The sequence below is a fragment of the Enhydra lutris genome, unplaced genomic scaffold (assembly GCF_002288905.1).
Source record: "Enhydra lutris kenyoni isolate GAN:26980312 unplaced genomic scaffold, ASM228890v2 scaffoldscaffold70, whole genome shotgun sequence".
Taxonomy (NCBI): domain Eukaryota; kingdom Metazoa; phylum Chordata; class Mammalia; order Carnivora; family Mustelidae; genus Enhydra; species Enhydra lutris.
In genome coordinates this window covers 2,530,615-2,539,255 of record NW_019154154.1, presented here as the reverse complement: position 1 = coordinate 2,539,255, position 8,641 = coordinate 2,530,615, and the positions used below count along the sequence as shown (strand labels likewise).

Genomic DNA, 8,641 nt, shown 5'->3' with positions numbered 1-8,641 from the left:
TTTCTCGCAACACTCGGTGTCACAAGTTCTGCACCTTCTTCCTTTTTCCCGTCTGTTTAATCGTTTCTCCTCTCTCCCACCCCACCCTTGTAGTCTTTCTTCACACCTCCACTTTCTCTTGACCTAGACCTTGTCAAATCTTCTAACCGGTCTCCCTTTTTCCCTTTTCCTATTGTTGCTCCCTGCCCCCACCACAATTTATCTCTACAGGTTCTTTTTCTTTTTCTTTTCTTTCTTTCTTTCTTTTTTTTTTTTTTTATCATGAAAAACTGTATTTAGATTTAGCCAGCTGGACTCAGTTTAGATGATCCCAATTTTGTTGGCAACATCCGGAGCATCATAGTCAGGGCCAGTCGAACGTATGCCTTCTTCTCTCCATCAGGCTTGATTAAGGTGTTGCTTTGATTAAGGTGTTGACCTTGGCTACATCAATGTCATAGAGCTTCTTCAAGCCTGTTTGATCTGGTGCTTGTTGGCCTTGACATCCACAATGAACACAAGTGTGTTGTTGTCTTCTATTTTCTTCATGGCTGACTCAGTAGTCAGGGGGAACTTGATGATGGCATAGTGATCCAGCTTGTTTCTCCTGGGGGCGCTCTTTCGAGGGTATTTGGGCTGCCTTCCGAGACGCAGAGTCTTGGGTCGTCAGAACGTAGGTGATGTGCGGATCTTCTTTTTTTTGTGACTGTGGACGTCTTTCAGCACCGCTTTCTTGGCCTTCAAAGCCTTTGCTTTGGCTTCAGCTTTGGGAGGGGCAGGGGCGTCCTTCTTAGCTTTCGGCACAATCTTCGTAAAAGGGCTCTTTTTCTTTTCTTTTCTTTCTTTTTTTTTTTTGAGAGAGAGAGACCACATGTGAGCAAGTAGTTGTGGGGGTAGGGATGGGCAGAGGGAGAGGGAGAGAATCTTTTTTTTTTTTTTTTTTCCAAAGACTTACTTATATATTTGAAAGAGATAGAGAGAGTGTTGGGGTGGGGTGGTGGCAGAGGGAGAGAAAGTCCTAAGCAGACTCCATGCTAATTGTGGAACCCGACTCCGAGCTCTATCTAATGACCGTGCAATCACAACCTAGGCCAAAATCAAGAGTTGGGTGTTTTGCAATGCCAGGGGCTCATGATCTGGCCTTTGCAATTTCTGTTTTCAGCCCTACCGTCAAGCCCCCCACCCATTCCATGCCAGAAGTAGCTTGCTATTTGCAGCATCTACCAGGCTGTATAATTCTATCTGTGCTCACCCTGCTTTGATGATCCTTTCTACTCCCATTTTCCTTATAAACATCCATCTTTTAGACTGAGCTCAGTGCTAACTCTCTGATTCTCTTTGCCTAACCCACATAAAATTGACTTCTCCCCTCCTCAAGTCTCCTCTGTATTTTGTAGAGACTTCTGGACAAAGCGCCAGTCATATTTTATTGCATTTGTTCACACAGCCATTTCCCACTTCCAGACTTAATCCAAATGTGATTAAAACTATCTTATCGGGTCGCCTGGGTGGCTCAGTGGGTTAAAGCCTCTGCCTCCGGCTCAGGTCATGATCCCGGTGTCTTGGGATCAAGCCCCGCATCGGGCTCTCTGCTCAGCAGGGAGCCTGCTTCCTCCTCTCTCTCTGCCTGCCTCTCTGCCTACTTCTGATCTCTGTCTGTCAAATAAATAAATAAAATCTTAAAAAAAAAAAAAACTATCTTATCTACCCAGTAGTAAGGTGTGTGGCATCTAGGATGCACTTGTCATATATCTGTGTAAAAAAGAAAGGAATGGAGAGACGTGGGATAGAGCCATACGCTTTCCAGGTCTAAGAATTCAGACAAGACACATAATCTCTCTGAGCTTAATTTTACTCACCTGTAAAATGACCATAACATTGTCACCTCTTTCCATTGCATTTATTTGTTTATTTTTAGATTTTATTTATTTATTTATTTGAGAGAGAGTGTGTGAGCAGGGTGAGGAACACAGGGAAAGGGAGAGGGAGAGGGAAAGAATCTCAAGCCGACTCCATGTGGAGTGTGGAGCCCAATGCTGGTCTGATCTCACGATCCTGGGGTCATGGCCCCCAAGCCGAACCCAAGTGTCAGATGCTTAGCCAACTGCGCCACCCAGGTATCCCTCCACTGCCTTTAGAAGAAAAGCATTCATAAGTAACCTCTAAGCACCAGCCCTGTATAATCTACTATTTGCTTTGCTCTGGAACTTCATTTAAGGTCTCCAGCCCCCCTGTTCCCAGTTTTCCAGAGAAATTTGCCTTCTAGTAGGAATTTGCCTCCTGGTAGTTCACAGAAGGTGCCAAACTCTTTTCCTACCATTCCCAGCCTCCTTGCACATACCACCTTTGCATTTGCTGATTCCTCTAAATGGGAGGCACCACCCCAAACTTTACAGGGGAACCTGTTTCTCATCAAACATCACCTTCTCCGAGAGGCCTTGACTAATCCCCTCTCCAAAGTAGGTCTCTCCATGTTATGCTTGGTTATATTTTTTATTTTATAGTATTTTAAAAAATTATTTCTTTATTTATGAAGATTTTATTTATTTACTTGAGAGAGAGACAAAGACCACAGTTGGCAGGGGGTGGGTGCAGAGAGGCAGAGGGAGAGGGAGAAGCAGGCTCCGTCAGCAGGAAGCCTGACGCAGGACTTGATCCCAGGACCCTGAGATCATGACCTGAGCTGAAGGCAACTGCTTAACTGACTGAGCCACCCAGGTGCCCCTCTTTTTTTTTTTTTTAAATAACTCCATATTTTGTAGTATAATACCATTCTGTACTATAATATATAAAATATGTATTTGTACTAGATATATATTTAGTTTTCTGTTTTGTTTTATTTTTGGCTTGTATTTCCCACTGTAATGTCACCTCTACGTGAGTGGGCAAAGAGAACATTAGTCCTATTTCCTGTTTCATTCCTAGGGCCTGACACATAGCAGGCACTTCATAAATATTTGTTGATAATGTGTGAACTAACCTCTAAGGTTGATTTTGAAGACCAGGTACAGTATGTGAGTGACATTTATGAACCAAAAGCACTACACAAATGCGAAGCAACGTTATTATCATGCAGGCATTGAGAAACAGGGAAGCAAGTGCCAACTTCCATTTTCTCAGGAAATGAACATATAGTTTGACAAGTAATTACTCATTTTCCCAGTGTGAAATCACAGTCTGAGTGAACAGTCCAACAAGAGGGGACTTTTTCATGCCAACAGAAGGTACTCTTCATGTTTTCTGCTATAAGCTAACTGGAATCCTGGTGACAGAGAAGTTGTGTTCATACTTCCAGTGAAGGAGGAGGGTGGTGCGGGCTCTGGGACCCATCATCCAGCCAGAGGAGATGTCTTCTCATATATGGATGGCTCTTCCCTCTACTACGTCTATTTTTAGTGTGAAAAGGCTTCAATCTGGGCAATTAATTAAAATAGGGTATATCTCGGGCAGATAAAACACCAGTGCAGGATCGGTAACAGATGACCAGAAGAGGAGAGATGTACCATGATTTTCTGCATGCTTTTTCCCAGCAACATACCTTTTGTTTATCTGATTTCCTCTCTCCGTACCTGTTTTCCTTATCTGTAGATTGAAGGATAATAATATTTATTTGATAAGGCTGTTGTGAACAATAAATCAAATATGTAAAGAGTTTGGAATAGTGTCTAGCATGTAGTAAGCTCTTAAGAATTGCTATTTTTATTGTCAACAGCCCATCATTTCTTATAAATGTGGATCAGGTTTACAGGACTCAATTTTTCCCACGTAGGAAGAGTAGGAGGAATAAGGTAGATTCTCAATATGTCACCTAACGGCCAAACGCATTAGCCCCAGTATATGACCAGGACTCAGACTTTTTGCGGTGCTCCTGTTTATCAGATCAAAACCATCTTTCCTAGGCCTTTCTCCCTCATGGCTGTTGTATCAGAAGCAGGAGGATAATACATCTTTAGGTTACTTTCCCCAAGACTCAGAGGGCTCTAATAATAATTAACTCACTCTTTTATATGACATAGAACTACAGTTTAATAAATCATAATATTCTTCTGATTAGACTGTGTTATTTGGTTTACAGTTATTTTTTATTTTTAATTTTAGACTTCAGAAAAGTTGCAAAGATAGTACAGATATTTCTTATAGGCTCTTCACCCAGCTTCCCCTAATGTTACTGTCTCACATTATCATAGTACAGTGATCCAAACTGAGTATGTACCTTGCTATAATACTATTAACCCAAGTACAGACTTTATTTTGATTTTTACAGTTTTCCCACTCATGACCTTTTTCTGTTCTAGGATTCTGTCCAAGGTCCCATGTTGCATTTAGTTGTCATATCTTCTTAGTCTCTTCTACTCTGCAACTGTTTTTCTGTCTTCCCCTGTCTTTATGACCTTGACATTTTTGGAGAGTTCTGGTCAGCTTTTATTTTGAAGACTTAAGTCCTTAGTTTGGTTTTATCTGGTGTTTTTCCAGGACGAGATTGGTGATATACATTATTGAGAAGAGTAACACAGTGATGAGCCTTCTCAGTGTAAGATATCCTATTATGGTGTGAGCTTTGATTGCTTGGTTCAGGTGGTGGCTGCCAGGTGTCTCAACTGTGATTATTTTCCTCTTTGCAATCAATTGATATCTTGGGGAGAGATACTTTGAGACTATGCAAATGACTTGTTTCTTCTCAAACTTTCATCCATTATCCAGTTTTAGCATTCATCTGTGAATCTTGCCTGCAATAATTTGTGGTGTTTTAAGAGTGATTTTTCTATTCCCTCATTCTCCCTCCCCACATTTATTAATTTGAATTCATTTGCATAAAGAGCTGTCTCTTCTCCATTTACCTACTTATTCAATTATTTACATCAGTGTGGATGCGTGTATATTAACTTGCTTTGTTTTATGGGTTATAATGCAACACTATCACTTTTTTGTTGCTCAAATTGTTCTACTTTTGGCCCTCGTGAGCTCTTTCAGGTTGGGTCCTGTGGTCTTTCCATATTCTCCCATCTGTTTTTTTTTTTTTTTTAAGTTTATTTATTTATTTTTAAAGTAATCTCTACACCCGATGTGGAGTTTGAACTCATGACCTCAAGAGTTGCACACTCTTTCCACTGAGCTAGCCAGATGCTCCTCTCCCATTCTTTTTTGAGCACTTCTACTTTCTAGAATTTTAAAATGCTCCAGATTCATCTTTTATTTACCCTGCCTCAGGCTTAGAATCAACCACTTCTTCAAAGAAACACTTTGGTTCTTTTTATTGGAGAATGGTTTTTAGGAATAAAAATCTGAACAGTAGGTGGGCTCATTGCTCCTGGAGTGTCATTGTTCTTTCTTCTTTCCTTATTTGTAACTTCTTTCCTGAGCAAGAGAAACTTGGTCCTTATTATCTACAGTATGTTTACTTATTTTGTTTAACCCACATAAAAGATCAAGTGGTTTCAGAATTGCTATTCCCCTATCCCCATGAGAAACAAATTTACTGACAATAGTATGAGTTCAGAATTTTTAAAAATTCATAATACATTCTTTGCTAAATCATACTTACTATCCACATGGTAATCATGTTTTTTTCCAAGGAAGGACAACCTTTACAAAAAGTATTCTCAAACACAAATGCAAAGGTGCTTCACCTACTTCATTCCACTTCCTAAAAACTTAAAAAAATTATCTAGTAAGTATTGTTTGGAAGTTAAGGTTGGAAACACTGTATTTAATGCATAGTTTATAGTATATGTTCATACCTTACTGATTTGGGGAGTATATAGTTCTAAATAAAAAGTAAAAGATGCCGCATAATTCCTTTAGTTTTTTCAAAAGTCAGAAATAATAACATTCTTTGCAGAATATGAAGATATAAATCTGCTCTGGGGAGTCATGACAGCTGTCCTTGAGATTCAGGGGCTCAGATGACTAGGTGAAGTAAGAGATCTTACAGAATGACATGTGAACGAAGGCAATCCCCGTTTGTGGGAGGGGTGCACATGGGTGAATGCACACACACATATGCATAGGCACACATGTGTGCATGTACACATACGTGTGGGCACACATGTAGTCCAGGCCAATGGCTCATTTTCCAAATCAGTTTCCTCATCCAATTAATGGAATAAATATGTTTTTGATATATGCTTTCTCTTTGAAACATCTGAGCATTTTGAGTAAGGAACCTTGTGAATATGTGTGTGTGTGTGTGTGTGTGTGTGTGTGAACCTTTTGCAGTTGTATTCAAAAACAGCTTACATGTTACCCAAGATAATGTTACTTTATCTTATAGGTACATCTTAGATGATTGTAAGTGATATTTCCGGTTTGAGCCTTTTATTTATCACTCTTGGCTCTGAATAACTTTGGGCTCTTTCAGATTTTTTTTTTTTTTAAGTATTTTATTTGTTTATTTGACAGACAGAGATCACAAGTAGGCAGAGGGGCAGGCAGAGAGAGAGGAAGGGAAGCAGGCTCCCCAGGCAGCAGAAAGCCCGATGCGATGCGGGCTCAATCCTGGGACCCTGGGATCATGACCTGAGCTGAAGGCAGAGGCTTTAACCCACTGAGGCTCCCAGGCGCCCCTCAGATTTGTTTCTAAAGGGTAAAAAATTTCCATCCCTTAAAGAATGAAGCTTAGAGGAGGTTAAGAATGTGTTCCAAGGATGACAGTAACCCCAAAGAGGACTCCCCACACCCCAGACGGCTCTTCTCCCCTAACACAAGATGTGAAACAATCACAGCATTTTTTTTTTTTAAGATTTTATTTATGTATTTGGCAGGCAGAGAGGGGGGGAAGCAGGCTCCCTGCTGAGCAGAGAGCCTGATGCGGGGCTCGATCCCAGGACCCTGAGACCATGACCATGGCTCGATCCCAGGACCCTGAGACCACGACCCGAGCCGAAGGCAGAGGCTTAACCCACTGAGCCACCCAGGCACCCCCAATCACAGCATTATTAACATAACTTGTCATCGAAAGTTCAGAGTCGCATCTTGAATATTGAGGAAATCTCACAAAGGTGCAGAGTACTTAAGATCCTTGACGACATTTTTGTGAGTTGGTTAAAGATGCTGTGCTCTTGCTTCAATCGCACGTTTAGAGAAACGGGAGTCCCCCTGAGAACAGAGGCACATGCCTCTAAGAGCAAGCTGGTGACAAACCATCCTGCATTGGCAGTGAGTCTGCCCCTCCTCCGCTCCCTCCGTCCCCCATCCAGATTCCCTCTGAGACTTGAAGGCAAGACCATGATTGTGATTTGTGATTTGGTGGGATGCATACTAGACTGGAATCAGAAGACCTGGTTAGGAATCCAGGCGCTGATCAGACGCAGCAATACCTCTGAAAGCATTTGTACCATATTGAGCACCCACTGGCCCTCAGCTGTTGATTTTGAATCTGAAATTGAGAAGTCAAAGCTTTGAAAGTCAAGGCTTACTCTATTTTACATGCACTGTTTAATAATAGGATAAAAATACATGCTAGAAGAGGCCAGGCTTTTAATAACCCAATATAGTGAATCTCTTAATTCTTAATTAAAAAAAAGTATAAAAAGGTAAAGTAATCTAGCCTATAATTATTCTGCCAAGTCATGAGGTGTAAGCTAATTTCAGAATGTTCTATAACTGTACTTTGAACCATAGATTGCATTAAAAGTCAGGGTAGTAGTTTTTCAGGTCTCCCATGGCAGGATTTATTTTCTTAATACAGAAATGCTCCGTTCATCATGCGAGCATTTTTCTACAGGCTAGACCTCTTCTCTAGGCTCTCAGATTTCTTTCTGTCCATCTCCTTAACGCTCATTCACAGCAGGCGTGCAGTGCACTTATGAGTGCGTGTTCACTTACACACGCACATGCACACACATGCAAATTAAAACCAGCGAGGCATAACTGGTCACCTTTTGCCTTATAATTTGGATTTCGAGGGGAAAAAAAATCCTCCCGTGTTTTTCTTCTTTCAGGAAAACTATGGAGAAATATATTAGCGTCCTCACATTTATTGGCCTCAGGCACTCCCATTCTTCCCTCCCATGGAAACCTCGTAATCTTGCCAAGGTTTTCTAATATTGGCATGTCAGATGCAGATTACAAGCCCCCGTGGGCTGGATTCACACTGGCCTCTTGGCTTTTTACAGAACCTTACATAGCCTTGTCACTAGCTTGATGTTACAGCAAATAATGCTAGCATCCTTCTTGAGGCCTTTGCACTGAAAACCGAGGAAATTCGACCACGATACACATGCTGTGAATAAAATCAGGCACTGCTGTAATTATTAGGTCAGAGGCAGGTAAGCGCAATTATTTCTTTACTGAACAAAGACAGGTGGGGAGTAGCAGGCTCTACAATGAGAGGGCAAGGTGCAGGAGGGCCGGGGGTGCTCAATCTATCAGCCCACGTGCGTTCAACACCTACATACTGCTTCCTATATATTTTTCCTCTCTATGCTATTCTTTTTCTTTGTTTTTTAAAAGCAGTCCTAAATTGCTTAGCATTTTTTTTCCCTCCTCACTCTTCTTTCTGTGCTTACAGGCAAGGACAGTAAATTAAGCATATCTAAGGATTTAATGCTGAAAATCACCTTGGATAATTGGCTTAAGGGGTTGAAGCATGCTTTTCCCTCCGTCTCCTTGTCTTAATGCTACTTCTCCTCCGAGGGTACATCTGTCAATAATTGATGGAGCT

At 41.2% G+C, this 8,641-nt stretch overlaps 1 pseudogene; it reads right to left on the bottom strand.

Annotated features, from left to right (window-relative positions):
• Nucleotides 1-300: 300 nt before the first annotated feature.
• LOC111159852 overlaps nt 301-8,641 on the bottom strand; it is a 47,113-nt pseudogene continuing 38,772 nt past the window's right edge.